The following is a 24,255-nucleotide window of genomic DNA, read 5'->3' on the forward strand; positions in this document are numbered from 1 at the left end:
CTTATTGCACACACCCAACTCAGATCATAGAGTACTCTACTAATTAGCTTAAGTCACCTATTTAAATAAGGGAGATAACAAGAATGGGTTGAAATCCAATGGCTCAGGCCAAAATCTGGAATTACCTATTGTTGGCCACCTACCTAGCAAAAGAAAAAAAAACATGCGTTCCATTTCTCCTATCTGAAACAGCGTTTAGATGTATCGTAACTGAGAGTTTCGATCCAAAATGAAATGGTTTGAGATATTCCCATGTCCCTGAACAGAAGCCTGCACACCTTTCAGGTTTTGGAAATAACCCTCTAACTTCAAAGGGACATATTCATGATGTAATCAGCTATTCTCCTGACGTGCTACCTCTTTTAGACTTTGTATACAAAAGCATCGAATCAGGGACAGCACCTGGCGCTGTGGCTTAGTTGGTCAAAGCGCCTGTCTAGTAAACAGGAGATCCTGGGTTCGAATCCCAGCAGTGCCTAATCTGTGGCTTCTAAGAGTAGTCGTTCAACCTTTTCAGATGTTAAAGTCTCGGCAGGAAAGACAATCTGGACCTCTCGGTTGCAAATGAAGGCTTTATAAAGGTTGTTGGTTTTTGGGTCCCACCTGAGTCACGAATGGTGTCCCTTTGCATAGACGTCTTTGCCAGACTGACATTTGCTTAAACCTGGGGTTTTCCAACTTTTTCAGGAGCCGACACAGCACATTTTTCTTGTTTTCCTTATTGGGCACACACAAGTCAGATCATTGAGTACGTTACTAATCAGTCAATTATTTGATTCACCTGTTTTAAATGAGAGAGAGATAATAAAAACATATATGTGGTGCAGATGCGCTTCAAGAATGGTTTGCAAGCCCCTGGCTTAGGGCCGAAATCTGCTACTACCTATTGATAAAGTCAAGCCTATGGATATTTGTACAAACAAAGTCTTTACATATATGAAGAATAATACATGGATATCTTTCTGGATTTTGCCCTTTCATATCAGAAGAAAGCTCAGGAAACATTTTAGGCATGAGTGTTGAGAGTGTAGAGCCAAAATGAAATGAGTTCAGACATTCCCTTGAGGCCTGAAAGGCCATCATGTTTTGGAAACAATCCTCTTACCTCTAAGGGACCTCTTTCATAACGTAATCAGCTTTTTTCCTCATGTGCTACCTCTTTTAGACTTGTTTTACTGACAAATTTCACCACACTTTTGCAACTGCCGCTGTGGCTTAGCTGGTCAAAACGCCTGTCTCGTAAACAGGAGATCCTGGGTTCAAATCCCAGCAGTGCCTATGCCACAGGATATGGGAGTGCTTAAACTTTTCACATATGAAAGTCTTTGCATGCCAAACAGTGTGTACCTGCACAAAATTGGAAAAACGAAGAAGCGCTGCGCATGCAATACTTCCTTGAAGTGGGTCATTTTATGGCTCTGTGGTGCAATTGATGGAGCTTTGGACTTCTACGATGCGAATGGAGAAATTCCCTGGTTGTGGTTTTGAGTCCCACCAGAAGTGTGAATGGCCTCTTTTGCTCTGATGTCTCTGTGTGTCAGACATATGTTCAAAACTGGGGTCCACAAACTACTTCAGAAGCCTACCCCTCACATTCTGCTCATCTCCCTTATTGGACACAGCCAACTCGGATCACAGAGTACTCTAGTAATTAGCTCAATTCACCGTTTTGAAATAAGGAGGTGTTGTGGCAAAAATTCATCTCAAACAAACATCACTGCGTAAGAGACACTCAGAGTCAAATTATATAAAATAGAAGTATTTATTCTTGCAAGAATAGGAGCAGTCTAATACACAGTTGTTACCCTGTGCAGAAGAGTGACACACCCCCAGACAGACTGAACTAGCTTTTATCTTAGTTTCAAGGCCTTCTTCCCCCCAGAGCCTTCCTCCCAGTAGTTTTCCATAGACTAGTTGGCCCACTAAGCTCCTCTGCACTAAGTGGCCTTCTGACATCTAGGTCAGAGGTCCTTGTTCGTCTGTTCTCTGGAGTGTCTCCCTCTTCTGCCTCCCCAGGTACATAAACAGAATCCTCTCTCACTACAAGTGAGAGACACACATGTGACATTCTTTGAATCATCTATATTTAACTAAAGATCAATGAATATCATTAAAATTGCCACCACAACTCCTCACTTTTTATCATTCTGATTACCCATAATCACAATAATAAACAATAAAACAAATTTTAAGTCATATCATCACACTTATACTCTTCATCTCTGATTTTTGCATAAATGATCACTCTCCTTGAACCTGTGAAGAAAAGTTTAGAATGAAAAAGCATAAGGCTGTTTTTGTGGGGGAAAGGCCCCGTAATATTTTAGCAAGCAAGTAAACATGTTTACTGGGCCGGGCTAAGCGAGAAATCTCTGTTCCTGCGCTCCTGTAAACAGACCCTCAGTCACACCAGTAAGGAGTAAATAGTTATAACACAATAAGGAAACCAACAGAAAAACTATAATAAAAAATCCCTCAGTTTCAACCCCTGTCCTTGTACGCCATCTCGTAACACGGATGACCGCTGCTTGTAACCTTCTTTAAATCTTTTGCCCTTAATCTTTCTCAGAAAATAAACAAATAGAAGAAAAACAAACAGAACATACAATTAACACATATCTCACTGTAGCTCCCGCTACCTGTATCGTCACATAATTTTGTTCATCCTTGGGATAGACTGTCATTTTCACCAATTGAACAGACAGCATGTTTCACCTGTCACTGTAATCATATTCCCCCATGAATAACAAAATTATTAGAATAACAATCTTAACTCCTATCATTAAGCCTTTTCCATTAATCTACGCCCATCTCCATATTTCACCTCGGTTTTCCTAACCATATTTTGTTCACTTCTAATTCAATTTAGTAAGCTCTATTTAATGCCATATTTAACAAAATCTAACCAGAGAAGTCTTATAATTTTATCCATTCTTCTAACCAATGCAGTTGTTCAATATTAACTCTAATATTTCCATTACAGACACAATCAATATATTTTCTACATTTACAATCAAATCAATACCTAGTTTGATTCAATCAAACAAAATCATCACAAAAACAGATTCTTCTGTTAAACTTAAACCATCAGTTGTGTTGATCATCTCGTTCGCCCCACGGACGTTCCGTGTTCTTTTACCTTTAACTTTTAATTCAAACATGCTGTGGTTCTACTTAATAAGCTTCAACAATTATCCCTATAATTTACATTAATTAATAGATCTTCTCTTCCCAAAAACATTTTCCTTAAATATTTCCTAATGAATAAGTAACCAATCAAATCTTTTGATCTACTGTATATCAATACTAAGCCCTATTTTGATTTAATCAAATAAAATCCTCAAAATAATCACAAAACCACATTCTTAAACCATTAGTTGGTTCACATCCTCCTCCAGGCGTGTTGATCATCTCGTTCGCCCCATGGACTATGGGATGGTTGTGGCCTGTTGGTGTAGGTGAGAGGCTTGGACCCAGGTGTCACACTCTCCAACCATTTTCTGATCCTTATAAGGTTTTCCCTTATATCACGACCGCACCCCCACTGGAGTGAACTGTCACCTGTGAATGGAGACCTTAAGTATTTTGTTAGTGACCGCTTGTCTAGCAGCTCGTCCCCTTTGGTGTGACCTGTGGAATCAACAACCTGAAACATATTATCACCGGATAATTTCTTGCTCACTTAATAGCACTCGGGGTCCTTTTACCCTGAAAAACACTCAACCCACTTTGCTCATGTCCACACAATATTTATACATTTGGAACAGAATTAGTTCTGTTTGATCCAATCCATCCTGACATTCTGTAAAAGGAAAATTTTAAGTTATGCGCTGCGCAGGTGTAGCACCTTTCTGCCACAATAATAACCCAGGCCAGGATAGTTAGCCAAATTCATCCATAACCATTATTTTATTGGCACATTTTGCCCTGTCTCCCAATCCTGCATGCTCTCTGTAAAGAGAAACAAATTTCGAGGTTATTGTCAGATAGTAAAGTACGTAGTTTCTTTTGTCTACTGTTCTCCCGTGTCCTTCGATGCCCTGGCGTTTCCTGTTGAAACAATCTTTGTTATTGGTGTGTGCACACTCACAGACATTAATTTTGTTAGGCAGAAAAAATGGCTTCTTTCAGGGCTTTTATCAAATTACCCCTAGTGTTCTCCCAACATTTATTCAGCAACTGTGAACCCCTTAATAAACCATATTTGGCAATTGTTATACCATCTCCCTCTTGATGCACGACACAACTCGAGCATCAATTTAACATAAGATTTAACATAGTGTTTTTTATAAAGTTTGCCATCAACACTAACCCAAACGTTGTCCTTCAGACAAATTTCTCTGCCTCTGAAACCAAAAATATTACATTCTTCACTTAAAGCCACAATCTCACCTTCTTCTCGAAGTATTTGAAAGGCAACGGCCCTCAGTCTCACAGCGTATCTTGCTTTTCAGGCCTGTTGTTTGGTCTCTCAAGTCAGTCATCTACAAACATTTCCAAAGTCATCAATTTTCCCTATCAGGTCAGGTCGTGCTGTACAGACTTGGTCAATGTCAGTCAATCATTTCTCCCCCTTTGTTCACAATAATCATAAATGTGAGGGGCTTTCTTGATAATTTCATGTTGACTTAGCCAATATGTCACTTTGTTGTTTCCCTCAAATCTTCAACATTTTCATTTATCTCAGCCCATGCCAGATGGTGATCTACAACTACACAATTCCAATTTACTTAAACTGATCTTCAAATCTACATTATGTATGACAAAATTATTACTACCAGACAGAGCTTGATGGCCAATCAACTTAAAGCTTGTCCCATGTTCTGTATTGTCTTTTCATCAGAATTATCAGCTTCTTTAAAAGTTGTCATTTGCCTTAACCCATCTGTAATGATAAACTCATTCCAGAGGTTAATGACGCAATATACACACCATTCAGGCGGAATATTAGTGCCCCAAACTAATACATACAAGACATAAAGTGCTGTCACCATCACACACACTCGTACTAGACACACATATGTTAACTGCTCATTCTCAATGTTCACTTTTCTTTATATTATTGCTAAAAGATTTAAATTTTAAATAAGATTTTAACCTTTCCATTTTTCCTGTAGCTTCTACCTAATTTTACATGGTCTCTTAACCACTTTCAAAGCACGTCTGTTCATTATTCATTTGATTTTTTAGACAAGTCAGCTGGGTTGTTTTGTTTCATTATCATTATTTTGCTTCAGCTTGCTCTAGCAGGCAGATAACAGAAAGACAGACACAGTTACCATCCCTTCCTCCAACTCAGGCAGTCTCTCTCACTATAAACAAATAATTTTTCCACCAGCCTCCTAAGGCTGTAACTTAGACAAAAATTGTATTCATTACAATAACCTTTGACCATTCACCTTTTCTTAACTGTTATCCAGGCTTTTCTTAAATCAAAAGCTGTCTTCATCTTTAGCCACCACCATGTCTAACATCCGGAAACTGGGCGAATAAGCAAGCACTGTTGCTGTTATCCCAGCTTATCTTTTACAAAACATCATCTGCAAATCTCTTCAAAGTGAGATCTTCAGAGCAGAGCTGTTTACAGCATTTGCTCTCTTCTGTCTCACTATTTATTTACTTATTTATTTTCCCGGGCTGTTCCGTTACTCTTCATAAAGTGTAACAATTTGTACATCATTATTTTCATTACAACTGGTTTGAAGCCTTTTTCTTCCATCACATGGTTAGTCTGCAGATTCAACTTAATATTATCATTATTGTCTCAGTCTTATCTCTACTGTTTCTCCAAAACAGATTATATTACTCAGTCCGTAAATTACACAGACAACCATTATAGCTACTTGCTTCAATACCCTTATTTTCTTAACATTAATAAAATAAAACAGATATATCATCATTTCAATCATTATTTTATCAAAATCTAGAATTGTTCCCCATTCTGCTTAAACATTCTTCATATCATGTTAATCTCTGTCAATCATACAATGCCTTATTTTATTCTAAAACTTTTCATATCATTTAAACAGTTAATTTGACTTCCCTAAATTCTATCAGACCATGTCTATTTTCATCACATATAGTTTTCTACTATATTTCTCCTTTCTTTTCCCTACATGCCAGTTCCTTCATTATCCTCTCCTTTCTTTTCTCAAACATGCCAGTTCCTTCATTATCTAACCAGTACATGATTGTTTGAACAATCCCCACACACACATGTCTCACACACCAACCTTTTTGTTTTTTCACTTCCCTCTTCCACCAAGTCTCACTTACAGTTCCCTCTATTTCACACAGACAGCCTTATTGCTTCTTGCTACTTCAATCCTTGTCATATAAATTTAAGTTCTATAGACATCTAATGTCATGCATCCATTTACAATCCATTATCTGTTCACATTTTTTACACACATGTTGAACGCAGCCACAACAACCTTTTGTCCCGCTGCCCTGTTCCACTGATTCTCGCACACTCTTAGTCTATTTGTGCTCAGTGTTCCCTCCCTGGGGAAATCATGGTATTTTCTCAGGTTTTTTTTCAATATCTAAAACATACATTTCCCCCCATACTTTCCTAGTTCTACAGAAAACCGGTGAATCAAATTTGGCATGCTTACTCTGAGATTTTCCCATACTGGCTGTTTTCTGTTCCCTGTGGATTTCTCTTCAACGCGCGTTTTCTTTAATCTGTTAGGCGTCCCTAACAAATCCGACTCTTTTCTTTTAACCCAAATCGGTCGGGTTGCACTATTAGTGCCCTCCTAATTATGGTTTACCAAAAAATTCTGGTTCCCCCTAATTAGCCTCAGTACCTAAAAACAATTTGCTCCGTCGTGGAACAACTAATTTTCAGGGTACCTATCTGTTTGAAATCTCTTGATCTGTTACAGTTCTCACTTAATCCCAGATTATTTATCTGCTTGAAATTTCTTGTTCTGTTACAGACCTCAATTAATCTCAGATCATTTTCCCTCGTATCTGTTTGAAATTTCTTGATCTATATAGATCTCAATTAATCTCAGATTACGTACCACAGAAACAGCCTTCAGCCAATATGGTTCAATTTCACTCTTCTCCCCAATTAAACTGAATTTAATTTCCTTACCCAAAAGAAAATAAATTGAACTGTCTCTTACCAGAGATGCTTCTGTTGCCACCTGCGGGTTCTTTAGATTCCAGTGGTCGATTCTCCCGGCCCTGATATCGGTCGGCCCCTCTCTCTCAAGTTTACGAGGTAGAGCTGGAACTTACTTAGTCCAGGTGGCCAAACACCGTCCGATCTCAGGTCCAGGAGGCACGTCCAAGGAATATCACTTCTGACACCAAAACTGTTGTGGCAAAAATTCATCTCAAACAAACATCACTGCGTAAGAGACACTCAGAGTCAAATTATATAAAATAGAAGTATTTATTCTTGCAAGAATAGGAGCAGTCTAATACACAGTTGTTACCCTGTGCAGAAGAGTGACACACCCCCAGACAGACTGAACTAGCTTTTATCTTAGTTTCAAGGCCTTCTTCCCCCCAGAGCCTTCCTCCCAGTAGTTTTCCATAGACTAGTTGGCCCACTAAGCTCCCCTGCACTAAGTGGCCTTCTGACATCTAGGTCAGAGGTCCTTGTTCGTCTGTTCTCTGGAGTGTCTCCCTCTTCTGCCTCCCCAGGTACATAAACAGAATCCTCTCTCACTACAAGTGAGAGACACACATGTGACATTCTTTGAATCATCTATATTTAACTAAAGATCAATGAATATCATTAAAATTGCCACCACAGAGGATAACGAAAATGTATAGCGTCTGGGAGGTTTCGAGAATGGTTTGAAAACCACTGGCTTAGGCCAAAATCTGCTACTTCCTATTGTTGAGATCTAGCCTCTGGATGTGTGTTCAAAACAGTCTTTACAAATATGAATATTTAATTCATGAAAATCTTTCGGGATTTTGTCTTTCAGATCAGCTGAAAGCATAGCAAAAATTACTTTCCATTTCTCCAAGCTGAGACAGAGTTTAGATGGATTGTAACTGGAGGTTCCAAAAACATTTCAGACACAAGTATTGAGAGTTTCAGATATTCCCTCGGATATCTCGGGTTTTGGAAATAATCCCCTAACCTCTTTCATGATGTAATCCGCTATTTTCCTGACCTGCAACCTCTTTTTTTTTTTTTTTTTTTTTATTCCAACACATCGCAGAAGGTTTAGCAAGTGGCGCTGTGGCTTAGTTGGTCAAAGCGCCTGTCTTGTAAACAGGAGATTCTGGGTTCGAAAACCAGCAGTGCCTGTGCCGTGGCATGCGGGCACCGCTCACCTACCCTTTTTACATACGTAAATCTTTGGATGCTGAACAGTGTGTATCTGCACAAAAAGTGGAAATCTAAGAAGTGATGTGCATGCAATAGCGTCTTAAAGCTTGGCCTTTTGTTGCTCTGTGGCGCAATGGATAGCGCTTTGGACTTCTAGGTTGTGAATGGGGATATTCAAAGGTTGTGGGTTCGAGTCCCACCAGAGTCGTGCATACCCTCTTTTGCTCAGATGTCTTTGTGTTGGACAAGCATACGCTTAAACCCTTGGATCCACAAACTACTTCTGAAGCATCCCCTTCACGCTCTGCTTGTTTCGCTTATTGCACACACCCAACTCGGATCATAGAGTACTCTACTAATTAGCTTAAGTCACCTATTTAAATAAGGGAGATAACAAGAATGGGTTGAAATCCAATGGCTCAGGCCAAAATCTGCAACTACCTATTGTTGGCCACCTACCTAGCAAAAGAAAAAAAAACATGCTTTCCATTTCTCCTAGCTGAAACAGCGTTTAGATGAATCGTAACTGAGAGTTTCGATCCAAAATGAAATGGTTTGAGATATTCCCATGTCCCTGAACAGAAGCCTGCACACCTTTCAGGTTTTGGAAATAACCCTCTAACTTCAAAGGGACATATTCATGATGTAATCAGCTATTCTCCTGACGTGCTACCTCTTTTAGACTTTGTATACAAAAGCATCGAATCAGGGACAGCACCTGGCGCTGTGGCTTAGTTGGTCAAAGCGCCTGTCTAGTAAACAGGAGATCCTGGGTTCGAATCCCAGCAGTGCCTAATCTGTGGCTTCTAAGAGTAGTCGTTCAACCTTTTCAGATGTTAAAGTCTCGGCAGGAAAGACAATCTGGACCTCTCGGTTGCAAATGAAGGCTTTATAAAGGTTGTTGGTTTTTGGGTCCCACCTGAGTCACGAATGGTGTCCCTTTGCATAGACGTCTTTGCCAGACTGACATTTGCTTAAACCTGGGGTTTTCCAACTTTTTCAGGAGCCGACACAGCACATTTTTCTTGTTTTCCTTATTGGGCACACACAAGTCAGATCATTGAGTACGTTACTAATCAGTCAATTATTTGATTCACCTGTTTTAAATGAGAGAGAGATAATAAAAACATATATGTGGTGCAGATGCGCTTCAAGAATGGTTTGCAAGCCCCTGGCTTAGGGCCGAAATCTGCTACTACCTATTGATAAAGTCAAGCCTATGGATATTTGTACAAACAAAGTCATTACATCTATGAAGAATAATACATGGATATCTTTCTGGATTTTGCCCTTTCATATCAGAAGAAAGCTCAGGAAACATTTTAGGCATGAGTGTTTGAGAGTGTAGAGCCAAAATGAAATGAGTTCAGACATTCCCTTGAGGCCTGAAAGGCCATCATGTTTTGGAAACAATCCTCTTACCTCTAAGGGACCTCTTTCATAACGTAATCAGCTTTTTTCCTCATGTGCTACCTCTTTTAGACTTGTTTTACTGACAAATTTCACCGCACTTTTGTAACTGGCGCTGTGGCTTAGCTGGTCAAAGCGCCTGTCTCGTAAACAGGCGAACCTGGGTTCAAATCCCAGCAGTGCCTATGCCACAGGATATGGGAGTGCTTAAACTTTTCACATATGAAAGTCTTTGCATGCCGAACAGTGTGTACCTGCACAAAATTGGAAAAACGAAGAAGCGCTGCGCATGCAATACTTCCTTGAAGTGGGTCATTTTATGGCTCTGTGGTGCAATTGATGGAGCTTTGGACTTCTAGGATGCGAATGGAGAAATTCCCTGGTTGTGGTTTTGAGTCCCACCAGAAGTGTGAATGGCCTCTTTTGCTCTGATGTCTCTGTGAGTCAGACATATGTTCAAAACTGGGGTCCACAAACTACTTCAGAAGCCTACCCCTCACATTCTGCTCATCTCCCTTATTGGACACAGCCAACTCGGATCACAGAGTACTCTAGTAATTAGCTCAATTCACCGTTTTGAAATAAGGAGGATAACGAAAATGTATAGCGTCTGGGAGGTTTCGAGAATGGTTTGAAAACCACTGGCTTAGGCCAAAATCTGCTACTTCCTATTGTTGAGATCTAGCCTCTGGATGTGTGTTCAAAACAGTCTTTACAAATATGAATATTTAATTCATGAAAATCTTTCGGGATTTTGTCTTTCAGATCAGCTGAAAGCATAGCAAAAATTGCTTTCCATTTCTCCAAGCTGAGACAGAGTTTAGATGGATTGTAACTGGAGGTTCCAAAAACATTTCAGACACAAGTATTGAGAGTTTCAGATATTCCCTCGGATATCTCGGGTTTTGGAAATAATCCCCTAACCTCTTTCATGATGTAATCCGCTATTTTCCTGACCTGCAACCTCTTCTTTTTTTTTTTTCTTTTTTTTTTACTTTTTATTCCAACACATCGCAGAAGGTTTAGCAAGTGGCGCTGTGGCATAGTTGGTCAAAGCGCCTGTCTTGTAAACAGGAGATTCTGGGTTCGAAAACCAGCAGTGCCTGTGCCGTGGCATGCGGGCACTGCTCACCTACCCTTTTTACATACGTAAATCTTTGGATGCTGAACAGTGTGTATCTGCACAAAAAGTGGAAATCTAAGAAGTGATGTGCATGCAATAGCGTCTTAAAGCTTGGCTCTTTGTGGCTCTGTGGCGCAATGGATAGCACATTGGACTTCTAGGTTGTGAATGGAGGTATTCAAAGGTTGTGGGTTCGAGTCCCACCAGAGTCGTGCATTCCCTCTTTTGCTCAGATGTCTTTGTGTTGGACAAGCATACGCTTAAACCCTTGGATCCACAAACTACTTCTGAAGCATCCCCTTCACGCTCTGCTTATTTCGCTTATTGCACACACCCAACTCGGATCATAGAGTACTCTACTAATTAGCTTAAAGAGCATATTGCAGGTAAAAAAAAAAATCTAAATTAATATATAACCTTGTATGAAAATACCATATGAAAAGGTAATGCAGGATTTAAAATGTTTTAAAACGACATAAGGGCACTAATTTAGTAGATAAAGTGAGCGTTTCTTGGACTGCTCGTAAAAACGGCTTTTTTTTCAACATCGCGTCATTTTACGTCACGCTAGGGAGCCTCAGCCTCGCCTCAGTGCAGAGCAGGCTGGCATTCAGTGAGAGCGGCCGTGAGTCAGTGTGTTTTCGGTAGTTTTTGTATTTCAATCTATCATCGTCATGGTAAATTATTGTGTTTGTGGAGGTTGCAAAAACTCCGGCCTGTCAGGACATCGAGTCCACAGGTTTCCATAACAAGAAAAAGGACGGTGCTGTATATATTTCGTGCCTGGTGCGGTTTGTGCAGGTGAAGAGACGGGATTTCTCTTCCGCATCGGCTTCGAGAAACGCGGTCGTGTGTAGCTTTCACTTCAGATCGTATGTAGCGTTCACTTCAGATCGTGTGTAGCGTTCACTTCAGATCGGAGGATTATCATCCCGGCGATATGATGGAGTTTAACATGGGATGCCGAAGCAAGAATATTGATCGTCGTATACTGTACCAATGGCATCAAATAGTGTGATATAGGTAGTCATGCCCTAAATAGAGGCAACTTGTAATTGAAAAACAAAATTACTAGGTTGATTAAATATTCAAATCTTTAATTTTCTGTTTATGTTATAACCCAGATGAAAAATATGTTTTAAAAATGTACTTGAGTATGTTTTTAGTAACTTACAATAGAAATATACTCAAGTATAGTTTATATACATTTAATAGTATACATCTACCCTAAACATACTAATGTCTGCTGGCCTGATATACGATGGTAATAATCTGTACAATATTGTGAGCACAGTGTATATCGTTAGCGAACGTGTATCTATAAGCACGTCTCTCACCAAGACACCTGTCCTGTTCTCCACTGGTTCTCCTCACACCACAACTCAATGTGTCTCTGACCGTTCTGTCTAATATTAATCCTGGCCTGTCCCTACTCTCTTGGCAGCATAGCAGGCTCATAATTGTATGGCTGTAGTCCGTCATACGAGTAAGTATTTCCTCAGCGTCCGAAATGTCATTGCGATCCATTGTTTTCCTGTTGTTTGAATCGACCGCTCTCCCGCCCGTTACGTCACGCCCACCACACCCATTTTCAGACGCGGAAGTAAAATTTTCTCACAAAAACGACTCCAGAAGCTTATGTAGCGTATTTATAAGAATATTTTAAAGAAAATCTAGTTCCTACATTATTTTTCTATATATTGACTCGTTGGGTCCTCTAACCTGCAATATGCCCTTTAAGTCACCTATTTCAATAAGGGAGATAACAAGAATGGGTTGAAATCCAATGGCTCAGGCCAAAATCTGCAACTACCTATTGTTGGCCACCTACCTAGCAAAAGAAAAAAAAACATGCTTTCCATTTCTCCTAGCTGAAACAGCGTTTAGATGTATCGTAACTGAGAGTTTCGATCCAAAATGAAATGGTTTGAGATATTCCCATGTCCCTGAACAGAAGCCTGCACACCTTTCAGGTTTTGGAAATAACCCTCTAACTTCAAAGGGACATATTCATGATGTAATCAGCTATTCTCCTGACGTGCTACCTCTTTTAGACTTTGTATACAAAAGCATCGAATCAGGGACAGCACCTGGCGCTGTGGCTTAGTTGGTCAAAGCGCCTGTCTAGTAAACAGGAGATCCTGGGTTCGAATCCCAGCAGTGCCTAATCTGTGGCTTCTAAGAGTAGTCGTTCAACCTTTTCAGATGTTAAAGTCTCGGCAGGAAAGACAATCTGGACCTCTCGGTTGCAAATGAAGGCTTTATAAAGGTTGTTGGTTTTTGGGTCCCACCTGAGTCACGAATGGTGTCCCTTTGCATAGACGTCTTTGCCAGACTGACATTTGCTTAAACCTGGGGTTTTCCAACTTTTTCAGGAGCCAACACAGCACATTTTTCTTGTTTTTCTTATTGGGCACACACAAGTCAGATCATTGAGTACGTTACTAATCAGTCAATTATTTGATTCACCTGTTTTAAATGAGAGAGAGATAATAAAAACATATATGTGGTGCAGATGCGCTTCAAGAATGGTTTGCAAGCCCCTGGCTTAGGGCCGAAATCTGCTACTACCTATTGATAAAGTCAAGCCTATGGATATTTGTACAAACAAAGTCTTTACATATATGAAGAATAATACATGGATATCTTTCTGGATTTTGCCCTTTCATATGAGAAGAAAGCTCAGGAAACATTTTAGGCATGAGTGTTGAGAGTGTAGAGCCAAAATGAAATGAGTTCAGACATTCCCTTGAGGCCTGAAAGGCCATCATGTTTTGGAAACAATCCTCTTACCTCTAAGGGACCTCTTTCATAACGAAATCAGCTTTTTTCCTCATGTGCTACCTCTTTTAGACTTGTTTTACTGACAAATTTCACCACACTTTTGCAACTGCCGCTGTGGCTTAGCTGGTCAAAACGCCTGTCTCGTAAACAGGAGATCCTGGGTTCAAATCCCAGCAGTGCCTATGCCACAGGATATGGGAGTGCTTAAACTTTTCACATATGAAAGTCTTTGCATGCCGAACAGTGTGTACCTGCACAAAATTGGAAAAACGAAGAAGCGCTGCGCATGCAATACTTCCTTGAAGTGGGTCATTTTATGGCTCTGTGGTGCAATTGATGGAGCTTTGGACTTCTACGATGCGAATGGAGAAATTCCCTGGTTGTGGTTTTGAGTCCCACCAGAAGTGTGAATGGCCTCTTTTGCTCTGATGTCTCTGTGTGTCAGACATATGTTCAAAACTGGGGTCCACAAACTACTTCAGAAGCCTACCCCTCACATTCTGCTCATCTCCCTTATTGGACACAGCCAACTCGGATCACAGAGTACTCTAGTAATTAGCTCAATTCACCGTTTTGAAATAAGGAGGATAACGAAAATGTATAGCGTCTGGGAGGTTTCGAGAATGGTTTGAAAACCACTGGCTTAGGCCAAAATCTGCTACTTCCTATTGTTGAGATCTAGCCTCTGGATGTGTGTTCAAAACAGTCTTTACAAATATGAATATTTAATTCATGAAAATCTTTCGGGATTTTGTCTTTCAGATCAGCTGAAAGCATAGCAAAAATTGCTTTCCATTTCTCCAAGCTGAGACAGAGTTTAGATGGATTGTAACTGGAGGTTCCAAAAACATTTCAGACACAAGTATTGAGAGTTTCAGATATTCCCTCGGATATCTCGGGTTTTGGAAATAATCCCCTAACCTCTTTCATGATGTAATCCGCTATTTTCCTGACCTGCAACCTCTTTTTTTTTTTTTTTTTACTTTTTATTCCAACACATCGCAGAAGGTTTAGCAAGTGGCGCTGTGGCATAGTTGGTCAAAGCGCCTGTCTTGTAAACAGGAGATTCTGGGTTCGAAAACCAGCAGTGCCTGTGCCGTGGCATGCGGGCACCGCTCACCTACCCTTTTTACATACGTAAATCTTTGGATGCTGAACAGTGTGTATCTGCACAAAAAGTGGAAATCTAAGAAGTGATGTGCATGCAATAGCGTCTTAAAGCTTGGCTCTTTGTGGCTCTGTGGCGCAATGGATAGCGCATTGGACTTCTAGGTTGTGAATGGAGGTATTCAAAGGTTGTGGGTTCGAGTCCCACCAGAGTCGTGCATACCCTCTTTTGCTCAGATGTCTTTGTGTTGGACAAGCATACGCTTAAACCCTTGGATCCACAAACTACTTCTGAAGCATCCCCTTCAGGCTCTGCTTATTTCGCTTATTGCACACACCCAACTCAGATCATAGAGTACTCTACTAATTAGCTTAAGTCACCTATTTAAATAAGGGAGATAACAAGAATGGGTTGAAATCCAATGGCTCAGGCCAAAATCTGCAACTACCTATTGTTGGCCACCTACCTAGCAAAAGAAAAAAAAACATGCTTTCCATTTCTCCTAGCTGAAACAGCGTTTAGATGTATCGTAACTGAGAGTTTCGATCCAAAATGAAATGGTTTGAGATATTCCCATGTCCCTGAACAGAAGCCTGCACACCTTTCAGGTTTTGGAAATAACCCTCTAACTTCAAAGGGACATATTCATGATGTAATCAGCTATTCTCCTGACGTGCTACCTCTTTTAGACTTTGTATACAAAAGCATCGAATCAGGGACAGCACCTTGCGCTGTGGCTTAGTTGGTCAAAGTGCCTGTCTAGTAAACAGGAGATCCTTGGTTCGAATCCCAGCAGTGCCTAATCTGTGGGTTCTAAGAGTAGTCGTTCAACCTTTTCAGATGTTAAAGTCTCGGCAGGAAAGACAATCTGGACCTCTCGGTTGCAAATGAAGGCTTTATAAAGGTTGTTGGTTTTTGGGTCCCACCTGAGTCACGAATGGTGTCCCTTTGCATAGACGTCTTTGCCAGACTGACATTTGCTTAAACCTGGGGTTTTCCAACTTTTTCAGGAGCCGACACAGCACATTTTTCTTGTTTTCCTTATTGGGCACACACAAGTCAGATCATTGAGTACGTTACTAATCAGTCAATTATTTGATTCACCTGTTTTAAATGAGAGAGAGATAATAAAAACATATATGTGGTGCAGATGCGCTTCAAGAATGGTTTGCAAGCCCCTGGCTTAGGGCCGAAATCTGCTACTACCTATTGATAAAGTCAAGCCTATGGATATTTGTACAAACAAAGTCTTTACATATATGAAGAATAATACATGGATATCTTTCTGGATTTTGCCCTTTCATATCAGAAGAAAGCTCAGGAAACATTTTAGGCATGAGTGTTGAGAGTGTAGAGCCAAAATGAAATGAGTTCAGACATTCCCTTGAGGCCTGAAAGGCCATCATGTTTTGGAAACAATCCTCTTACCTCTAAGGGACCTCTTTCATAACGTAATCAGCTTTTTTCCTCATGTGCTACCTCTTTTAGACTTGTTTTACTGACAAATTTCACCACACTTTTGCAACTGCCGCTGTGGCTTAGCTGGTCAAAACGCCTGTCTCGTAAACATGAGATCCTGGGTTCAAATCCCAGCAGTGCCTATGCCACAGGATATGGGAGTGCTTAAACTTTTCACATATGAAAGTCTTTGCATGCCGAACAGTGTGTACCTGCACAAAATTGGAAAAACGAAGAAGCGCTGCGCATGCAATACTTCCTTGAAGTGGGTCATTTTATGGCTCTGTGGTGCAATTGATGGAGCTTTGGACTTCTACGATGCGAATGGAGAAATTCCCTGGTTGTGGTTTTGAGTCCCACCAGAAGTGTGAATGGCCTCTTTTGCTCTGATGTCTCTGTGTGTCAGACATATGTTCAAAACTGGGGTCCACAAACTACTTCAGAAGCCTACCCCTCACATTCTGCTCATCTCCCTTATTGGACACAGCCAACTCGGATCACAGAGTACTCTAGTAATTAGCTCAATTCACCGTTTTGAAATAAGGAGGATAACGAAAATGTATAGCGTCTGGGAGGTTTCGAGAATGGTTTGAAAACCACTGGCTTAGGCCAAAATCTGCTACTTCCTATTGTTGAGATCTAGCCTCTGGATGTGTGTTCAAAACAGTCTTTACAAATATGAATATTTAATTCATGAAAATCTTTCGGGATTTTGTCTTTCAGATCAGCTGAAAGCATAGCAAAAATTGCTTTCCATTTCTCCAAGCTGAGACAGAGTTTAGATGGATTGTAACTGGAGGTTCCAAAAACATTTCAGACACAAGTATTGAGAGTTTCAGATATTCCCTCGGATATCTCGGGTTTTGGAAATAATCCCCTAACCTCTTTCATGATGTAATCCGCTATTTTCCTGACCTGCAACCTCTTTTTTTTATTTTTATTTTTTATTCCAACACATCGCAGAAGGTTTAGCAAGTGGCACTGTGGCTTAGTTGGTCAAAGCGCCTGTCTTGTAAACAGGAGATTCTGGGTTCGAAAACCAGCAGTGCCTGTGCCGTGGCATGCGGGCACCGCTCACCTACCCTTTTTACATACGTAAATCTTTGGATGCTGAACAGTGTGTATCTGCACAAAAAGTGGAAATCTAAGAAGTGATGTGCATGCAATAGCGTCTTAAAGCTTGGCCTTTTGTGGCTCTGTGGCGCAATGGATAGCGCTTTGGACTTCTAGGTTGTGAATGGGGATATTCAAAGGTTGTGGGTTCGAGTCCCACCAGAGTCGTGCATACCCTCTTTTGCTCAGATGTCTTTGTGTTGGACAAGCATACGCTTAAACCCTTGGATCCACAAACTACTTCTGAAGCATCCCCTTCACGCTCTGCTTGTTTCGCTTATTGCACACACCCAACTCGGATCATAGAGTACTCTACTAATTAGCTTAAGTCACCTATTTAAATAAGGGAGATAACAAGAATGGGTTGAAATCCAATGGCTCAGGCCAAAATCTGCAACTACCTATTGTTGGCCACCTACCTAGCAAAAGAAAAAAAAACATGCTTTCCATTTCTCCTAGCTGAAACAGCGTTTAGATGTATCGTAACTGAGAGTTTCGATCCAAAATGAAATGGTTTGAGATATTCCCATGTCCCTGAACAGAAGCCTGCACACCTTTCAGGTTTTGGAAATAACCCTCTAACTTCAAAGGGACATATTCATGATGTAATCAGCTATTCTCCTGACGTGCTACCTCTTTTAGACTTTGTATACAAAAGCATCGAATCAAGGACAGCACCTGGCGCTGTGGCTTAGTTGGTCAAAGCGCCTGTCTAGTAAACAGGAGATCCTGGGTTCGAATCCCAGCAGTGCCTAATCTGTGGCTTCTAAGAGTAGTCGTTCAACCTTTTCAGATGTTAAAGTCTCGGCAGGAAAGACAATCTGGACCTCTCGGTTGCAAATGAAGGCTTTATAAAGGTTGTTGGTTTTTGGGTCCCACCTGAGTCACGAATGGTGTCCCTTTGCATAGACGTCTTTGCCAGACTGACATTTGCTTAAACCTGGGGTTTTCCAACTTTTTCAGGAGCCGACACAGCACATTTTTCTTGTTTTCCTTATTGGGCACACACAAGTCAGATCATTGAGTACGTTACTAATCAGTCAATTATTTGATTCACCTGTTTTAAATGAGAGAGAGATAATAAAAACATATATGTGGTGCAGATGCGCTTCAAGAATGGTTTGCAAGCCCCTGGCTTAGGGCCGAAATCTGCTACTACCTATTGATAAAGTCAAGCCTATGGATATTTGTACAAACAAAGTCTTTACATATATGAAGAATAATACATGGATATCTTTCTGGATTTTGCCCTTTCATATCAGAAGAAAGCTCAGGAAACATTTTAGGCATGAGTGTTGAGAGTGTAGAGCCAAAATGAAATGAGTTCAGACATTCCCTTGAGGCCTGAAAGGCCATCATGTTTTGGAAACAATCCTCTTACCTCTAAGGGACCTCTTTCATAACGTAATCAGCTTTTTTCCTCATGTGCTACCTCTTTTAGACTTGTTTTACTGACAAATTTCACCACACTTTTGCAACTGCAGCTGTGTCTTAGCTGGTCAAAACGCCTGTCTCCTAAACAGGAGATCCTGGGTTCAAATCCCAGCAGTGCCTATGCCACAGGATATGGGAGTGCTTAAACTTTTCACATATGAAAGTCTTTGCATGCCGAACAGTGTGTACCTGCACAAAATTGGAAAAACGAAGAAGCGCTGCGCATGCAATACTTCCTTGAAGTGGGTCATTTTATGGCTCTGTGGTGCAATTGATGGAGCTTTGGACTACTACGATGCGAATGGAGAAATTCCCTGGTTGTGGTTTTGAGTCCCACCAGAAGTGTGAATGGCCTCTTTTGCTCTGATGTCTCTGTGTGTCAGACATATGTTCAAAACTGGGGTCCACAAACTACTTCAGAAGCCTACCCCTCACATTCTGCTCATCTCCCTTATTGGACACAGCCAACTCGGATCACAGAGTACTCTAGTAATTAGCTCAATTCACCGTTTTGAAATAAGGAGGATAACGAAAATGTATAGCGTCTGGGAGGTTTCGAGAATGGTTTGAAAACCACTGGCTTAGGCCAAAATCTGCTACTTCCTATTGTTGAGATCTAGCCTCTGGATGTGTGTTCAAAACAGTCTTTACAAATATGAATATTTAATTCATGAAAATCTTTCGGGATTTTGTCTTTCAGATCAGCTGAAAGCATAGCAAAAATTGCTTTCCATTTCTCCAAGCTGAGACAGAGTTTAGATGGATTGTAACTGGAGGTTCCAAAAACATTTCAGACACAAGTATTGAGAGTTTCAGATATTCCCTCGGATATCTCGGGTTTTGGAAATAATCCCCTAACCTCTTTCATGATGTAATCCGCTATTTTCCTGACCTGCAACCTCTTTTTTTTTTTTTTTTTTACTTTTTATTCCAACACATCGCAGAAGGTTTAGCAAGTGGCGCTGTGGCATAGTTGGTCAAAGCGCCTGTCTTGTAAACAGGAGATTCTGGGTTCGAAAACCAGCAGTGCCTGTGCCGTGGCATGCGGGCACTGCTCACCTACCCTTTTTACATACGTAAATCTTTGGATGCTGAACAGTGTGTATCTGCACAAAAAGTGGAAATCTAAGAAGTGATGTGCATGCAATAGCGTCTTAAAGCTTGGCTCTTTGTGGCTCTGTGGCGCAATGGATAGCACATTGGACTTCTAGGTTGTGAATGAAGGTATTCAAAGGTTGTGGGTTCGAGTCCCACCAGAGTCGTGCATACCCTCTTTTGCTCAGATGTCTTTGTGTTGGACAAGCATACGCTTAAACCCTTGGATCCACAAACTACTTCTGAAGCATCCCCTTCACGCTCTGCTTATTTCGCTTATTGCACACACCCAACTCAGATCATAGAGTACTCTACTAATTAGCTTAAGTCACCTATTTAAATAAGGGAGATAACAAGAATGGGTTGAAATCCAATGGCTCAGGCCAAAATCTGGAATTACCTATTGTTGGCCACCTACCTAGCAAAAGAAAAAAAAACATGCGTTCCATTTCTCCTAGCTGAAACAGCGTTTAGATGTATCGTAACTGAGAGTTTCGATCCAAAATGAAATGGTTTGAGATATTCCCATGTCCCTGAACAGAAGCCTGCACACCTTTCAGGTTTTGGAAATAACCCTCTAACTTCAAAGGGACATATTCATGATGTAATCAGCTATTCTCCTGACGTGCTACCTCTTTTAGACTTTGTATACAAAAGCATCGAATCAGGGACAGCACCTGGCGCTGTGGCTTAGTTGGTCAAAGCGCCTGTCTAGTAAACAGGAGATCCTGGGTTCGAAATTCCAGCAGTGCCTAATCTGTGGCTTCTAAGAGTAGTCGTTCAACCTTTTCAGATGTTAAAGTCTCGGCAGGAAAGACAATCTGGACCTCTCGGTTGCAAATGAAGGCTTTATAAAGGTTGTTGGTTTTTGGGTCCCACCTGAGTCACGAATGGTGTCCCTTTGCATAGACGTCTTTGCCAGACTGACATTTGCTTAAACCTGGGGTTTTCCAACTTTTTCAGGAGCCGACACAGCACATTTTTTTTGTTTTCCTTATTGGGCACACACAAGTCAGATCATTGAGTACGTTACTAATCAGTCAATTATTTGATTCACCTGTTTTAAATGAGAGAGAGATAATAAAAACATATATGTGGTGCAGATGCGCTTCAAGAATGGTTTGCAAGCCCCTGGCTTAGGGTCGAAATCTGCTACTACCTATTGATAAAGTCAAGCCTATGGATATTTGTCCAAACAAAGTCTTTACATATATGAAGAATAATACATGGATATCTTTCTGGATTTTGCCCTTTCATATCAGAAGAAAGCTCAGGAAACATTTTAGGCATGAGTGTTGAGAGTGTAGAGCCAAAATGAAATGAGTTCAGACATTCCCTTGAGGCCTGAAAGGCCATCATGTTTTGGAAACAATCCTCTTACCTCTAAGGGACCTCTTTCATAACGTAATCAGCTTTTTTCCTCATGTGCTACCTCTTTTAGACTTGTTTTACTGACAAATTTCACCACACTTTTGCAACTGCCGCTGTGGCTTAGCTGGTCAAAACGCCTGTCTCGTAAACAGGAGATCCTGGGTTCAAATCCCAGCAGTGCCTATGCCACAGGATATGGGAGTGCTTAAACTTTTCACATATGAAAGTCTTTGCATGCCGAACAGTGTGTACCTGCACAAAATTGGAAAAACGAAGAAGCGCTGCGCATGCAATACTTCCTTGAAGTGGGTCATTTTATGGCTCTGTGGTGCAATTGATGGAGCTTTGGACTTCTACGATGCGAATGGAGAAATTCCCTGGTTGTGGTTTTGAGTCCCACCAGAAGTGTGAATGGCCTCTTTTGCTCTGATGTCTCTGTGTGTCAGACATATGTTCAAAACTGGGGTCCACAAACTACTTCAGAAGCCTACCCCTCACATTCTGCTCATCTCCCTTATTGGACACAGCCAACTCGGATCACAGAGTACTCTAGTAATTAGCTCAATTCACCGTTTTGAAATAAGGAGGATAACGAAAATGTATAGCGTCTGGGAGGTTTCGAGAATGGTTTGAAAACCACTGGCTTAGGCCAAAATCTGCTACTTCCTATTGTTGAGATCTAGCCTCTGGATGTGTGTTCAAAACAGTCTTTACAAATATGAATATTTAATTCATGAAAATCTTTCGGGATTTTGTCTTTCAGATCAGCTGAAAGCATAGCAAAAATTGCTTTCCATTTCTCCAAGCTGAGACAGAGTTTAGATGGATTGTAACTGGAGGTTCCAAAAACATTTCAGACACAAGTATTGAGAGTTTCAGATATTCCCTCGGATATCTCGGGTTTTGGAAATAATCCCCTAACCTCTTTCATGATGTAATCCGCTATTTTCCTGACCTGCAACCTCTTTTTTTTTTTTTTTTTTTTTTATTCCAACACATCGCAGAAGGTTTAGCAAGTGGCGCTGTGGCATAGTTGGTCAAAGCGCCTGTCTTGTAAACAGGAGATTCTGGGTTCGAAAACCAGCAGTGCCTGTGCCGTGGCATGCGGGCACCGCTCACCTACCCTTTTTACATACGTAAATCTTTGGATGCTGAACAGTGTGTATCTGCACAAAAAGTGGAAATCTAAGAAGTGATGTGCATGCAATAGCGTCTTAAAGCTTGGCTCTTTGTGGCTCTGTGGCGCAATGGATAGCGCATTGGACTTCTAGGTTGTGAATGGAGATATTCAAAGGTTGTGGGTTCGAGTCCCACCAGAGTTGTGCATTCCCTCTTTCGCTCAGATGTCTTTGTGTTGGACAAGCATACGCTTAAACCCTTGGATCCACAAACTACTTCTGAAGCATCCCCTTCACGCTCTGCTTATTTCGCTTATTGCACACACCCAACTCGGATCATAGAGTACTCTACTAATTAGCTTAAGTCACCTATTTCAATAAGGGAGATAACAAGAATGGGTTGAAATCCAATGGCTCAGGCCAAAATCTGGAATTACCTATTGTTGGCCACCTACCTAGCAAAAGAAAAAAAAACATGCGTTCCATTTCTCCTATCTGAAACAGCGTTTAGATGTATCGTAACTGAGAGTTTCGATCCAAAATGAAATGGTTTGAGATATTCCCATGTCCCTGAACAGAAGCCTGCACACCTTTCAGGTTTTGGAAATAACCCTCTAACTTCAAAGGGACATATTCATGATGTAATCAGCTATTCTCCTGACGTGCTACCTCTTTTAGACTTTGTATACAAAAGCATCGAATCAGGGACAGCACCTGGCGCTGTGGCTTAGTTGGTCAAAGCGCCTGTCTAGTAAACAGGAGATCCTGGGTTCGAATCCCAGCAGTGCCTAATCTGTGGCTTCTAAGAGTAGTCGTTCAACCTTTTCAGATGTTAAAGTCTCGGCAGGAAAGACAATCTGGACCTCTCGGTTGCAAATGAAGGCTTTATAAAGGTTGTTGGTTTTTGGGTCCCACCTGAGTCACGAATAGTGTCCCTTTGCATAGACGTCTTTGCCAGACTGACATTTGCTTAAACCTGGGGTTTTCCAACTTTTTCAGAAACCGACACAGCACATTTTTCTTGTTTTCCTTATTGGGCACACACAAGTCAGATCATTGAGTACGTTACTAATCAGTCAATTATTTGATTCACCTGTTTTAAATGAGAGAGAGATAATAAAAACATATATGTGGTGCAGATGCGCTTCAAGAATGGTTTGCAAGCCCCTGGCTTAGGGCCGAAATCTGCTACTACCTATTGATAAAGTCAAGCCTATGGATATTTGTACAAACAAAGTCTTTACATATATGAAGAATAATACATGGATATCTTTCTGGATTTTGCCCTTTCATATCAGAAGAAAGCTCAGGAAACATTTTAGGCATGAGTGTTGAGAGTGTAGAGCCAAAATGAAATGAGTTCAGACATTCCCTTGAGGCCTGAAAGGCCATCATGTTTTGGAAACAATCCTCTTACCTCTAAGGGACCTCTTTCATAACGTAATCAGCTTTTTTCCTCATGTGCTACCTCTTTTAGACTTGTTTTACTGACAAATTTCACCACACTTTTGCAACTGCCGCTGTGGCTTAGCTGGTCAAAACGCCTGTCTCGTAAACAGGAGATCCTGGGTTCAAATCCCAGCAGTGCCTATGCCACAGGATATGGGAGTGCTTAAACTTTTCACATATGAAAGTCTTTGCATGCCGAACAGTGTGTACCTGCACAAAATTGGAAAAACGAAGAAGCGCTGCGCATGCAATACTTCCTTGAAGTGGGTCATTTTATGGCTCTGTGGTGCAATTGATGGAGCTTTGGACTTCTACGATGCGAATGGAGAAATTCCCTGGTTGTGGTTTTGAGTCCCACCAGAAGTGTGAATGGCCTCTTTTGCTCTGATGTCTCTGTGTGTCAGACATATGTTCAAAACTGGGGTCCACAAACTACTTCAGAAGCCTACCCCTCACATTCTGCTCATCTCCCTTATTGGACACAGCCAAC

At 40.9% G+C, this 24,255-nt stretch overlaps 25 non-coding genes across 25 annotated transcripts; all 25 read left to right on the forward strand.

Moving 5' to 3' along the window:
- The first annotated feature begins 404 nt into the window (after positions 1 to 404).
- On the forward strand, positions 405 to 478 carry trnat-agu (transfer RNA threonine (anticodon AGU)). Its single transcript has one exon. It is a non-coding gene; the product is annotated as a tRNA-Thr (tRNA).
- A 726-nt stretch (positions 479 to 1,204) lies between these two features.
- trnat-cgu (transfer RNA threonine (anticodon CGU)) lies at positions 1,205 to 1,278 on the forward strand. The gene has a single exon. It is a non-coding gene; the product is annotated as a tRNA-Thr (tRNA).
- Positions 1,279 to 8,206: 6,928 nt separating this feature from the next.
- trnat-ugu (transfer RNA threonine (anticodon UGU)) lies at positions 8,207 to 8,280 on the forward strand. The gene has a single exon. It is a non-coding gene; the product is annotated as a tRNA-Thr (tRNA).
- A 141-nt stretch (positions 8,281 to 8,421) lies between these two features.
- On the forward strand, positions 8,422 to 8,510 carry trnar-ucu (transfer RNA arginine (anticodon UCU)). Its single transcript is given in 2 exon segments — positions 8,422 to 8,458; positions 8,475 to 8,510. It is a non-coding gene; the product is annotated as a tRNA-Arg (tRNA).
- A 512-nt stretch (positions 8,511 to 9,022) lies between these two features.
- On the forward strand, positions 9,023 to 9,096 carry trnat-agu (transfer RNA threonine (anticodon AGU)). The gene has a single exon. It is a non-coding gene; the product is annotated as a tRNA-Thr (tRNA).
- A 727-nt stretch (positions 9,097 to 9,823) lies between these two features.
- trnat-cgu (transfer RNA threonine (anticodon CGU)) lies at positions 9,824 to 9,897 on the forward strand. The gene has a single exon. It is a non-coding gene; the product is annotated as a tRNA-Thr (tRNA).
- Positions 9,898 to 10,743: 846 nt separating this feature from the next.
- On the forward strand, positions 10,744 to 10,817 carry trnat-ugu (transfer RNA threonine (anticodon UGU)). Its single transcript has one exon. It is a non-coding gene; the product is annotated as a tRNA-Thr (tRNA).
- A 141-nt stretch (positions 10,818 to 10,958) lies between these two features.
- Positions 10,959 to 11,047, forward strand: trnar-ucu (transfer RNA arginine (anticodon UCU)). Its single transcript is given in 2 exon segments — positions 10,959 to 10,995; positions 11,012 to 11,047. It is a non-coding gene; the product is annotated as a tRNA-Arg (tRNA).
- Positions 11,048 to 12,927: 1,880 nt separating this feature from the next.
- On the forward strand, positions 12,928 to 13,001 carry trnat-agu (transfer RNA threonine (anticodon AGU)). Its single transcript has one exon. It is a non-coding gene; the product is annotated as a tRNA-Thr (tRNA).
- Positions 13,002 to 13,727: 726 nt separating this feature from the next.
- On the forward strand, positions 13,728 to 13,801 carry trnat-cgu (transfer RNA threonine (anticodon CGU)). The gene has a single exon. It is a non-coding gene; the product is annotated as a tRNA-Thr (tRNA).
- Positions 13,802 to 14,638: 837 nt separating this feature from the next.
- On the forward strand, positions 14,639 to 14,712 carry trnat-ugu (transfer RNA threonine (anticodon UGU)). The gene has a single exon. It is a non-coding gene; the product is annotated as a tRNA-Thr (tRNA).
- Positions 14,713 to 14,853: 141 nt separating this feature from the next.
- trnar-ucu (transfer RNA arginine (anticodon UCU)) lies at positions 14,854 to 14,942 on the forward strand. The gene is given in 2 exon segments: positions 14,854 to 14,890; positions 14,907 to 14,942. It is a non-coding gene; the product is annotated as a tRNA-Arg (tRNA).
- Positions 14,943 to 15,454: 512 nt separating this feature from the next.
- On the forward strand, positions 15,455 to 15,528 carry trnat-agu (transfer RNA threonine (anticodon AGU)). The gene has a single exon. It is a non-coding gene; the product is annotated as a tRNA-Thr (tRNA).
- A 726-nt stretch (positions 15,529 to 16,254) lies between these two features.
- trnat-cgu (transfer RNA threonine (anticodon CGU)) lies at positions 16,255 to 16,328 on the forward strand. The gene has a single exon. It is a non-coding gene; the product is annotated as a tRNA-Thr (tRNA).
- Positions 16,329 to 17,162: 834 nt separating this feature from the next.
- Positions 17,163 to 17,236, forward strand: trnat-ugu (transfer RNA threonine (anticodon UGU)). The gene has a single exon. It is a non-coding gene; the product is annotated as a tRNA-Thr (tRNA).
- A 141-nt stretch (positions 17,237 to 17,377) lies between these two features.
- On the forward strand, positions 17,378 to 17,466 carry trnar-ucu (transfer RNA arginine (anticodon UCU)). Its single transcript is given in 2 exon segments — positions 17,378 to 17,414; positions 17,431 to 17,466. It is a non-coding gene; the product is annotated as a tRNA-Arg (tRNA).
- A 512-nt stretch (positions 17,467 to 17,978) lies between these two features.
- Positions 17,979 to 18,052, forward strand: trnat-agu (transfer RNA threonine (anticodon AGU)). The gene has a single exon. It is a non-coding gene; the product is annotated as a tRNA-Thr (tRNA).
- A 1,638-nt stretch (positions 18,053 to 19,690) lies between these two features.
- Positions 19,691 to 19,764, forward strand: trnat-ugu (transfer RNA threonine (anticodon UGU)). The gene has a single exon. It is a non-coding gene; the product is annotated as a tRNA-Thr (tRNA).
- A 141-nt stretch (positions 19,765 to 19,905) lies between these two features.
- On the forward strand, positions 19,906 to 19,994 carry trnar-ucu (transfer RNA arginine (anticodon UCU)). The gene is given in 2 exon segments: positions 19,906 to 19,942; positions 19,959 to 19,994. It is a non-coding gene; the product is annotated as a tRNA-Arg (tRNA).
- A 512-nt stretch (positions 19,995 to 20,506) lies between these two features.
- trnat-agu (transfer RNA threonine (anticodon AGU)) lies at positions 20,507 to 20,581 on the forward strand. The gene has a single exon. It is a non-coding gene; the product is annotated as a tRNA-Thr (tRNA).
- A 726-nt stretch (positions 20,582 to 21,307) lies between these two features.
- On the forward strand, positions 21,308 to 21,381 carry trnat-cgu (transfer RNA threonine (anticodon CGU)). Its single transcript has one exon. It is a non-coding gene; the product is annotated as a tRNA-Thr (tRNA).
- An 835-nt stretch (positions 21,382 to 22,216) lies between these two features.
- trnat-ugu (transfer RNA threonine (anticodon UGU)) lies at positions 22,217 to 22,290 on the forward strand. The gene has a single exon. It is a non-coding gene; the product is annotated as a tRNA-Thr (tRNA).
- A 141-nt stretch (positions 22,291 to 22,431) lies between these two features.
- On the forward strand, positions 22,432 to 22,520 carry trnar-ucu (transfer RNA arginine (anticodon UCU)). The gene is given in 2 exon segments: positions 22,432 to 22,468; positions 22,485 to 22,520. It is a non-coding gene; the product is annotated as a tRNA-Arg (tRNA).
- A 512-nt stretch (positions 22,521 to 23,032) lies between these two features.
- Positions 23,033 to 23,106, forward strand: trnat-agu (transfer RNA threonine (anticodon AGU)). The gene has a single exon. It is a non-coding gene; the product is annotated as a tRNA-Thr (tRNA).
- A 726-nt stretch (positions 23,107 to 23,832) lies between these two features.
- Positions 23,833 to 23,906, forward strand: trnat-cgu (transfer RNA threonine (anticodon CGU)). The gene has a single exon. It is a non-coding gene; the product is annotated as a tRNA-Thr (tRNA).
- Positions 23,907 to 24,255: the final 349 nt, after the last annotated feature.

This window comes from Rhinichthys klamathensis, unplaced genomic scaffold (assembly GCF_029890125.1).
Source record: "Rhinichthys klamathensis goyatoka isolate OS25496 unplaced genomic scaffold, OSU_Roscu_1.1 h1tg000313l_1, whole genome shotgun sequence".
NCBI classification, from domain to species: domain Eukaryota; kingdom Metazoa; phylum Chordata; class Actinopteri; order Cypriniformes; family Leuciscidae; genus Rhinichthys; species Rhinichthys klamathensis.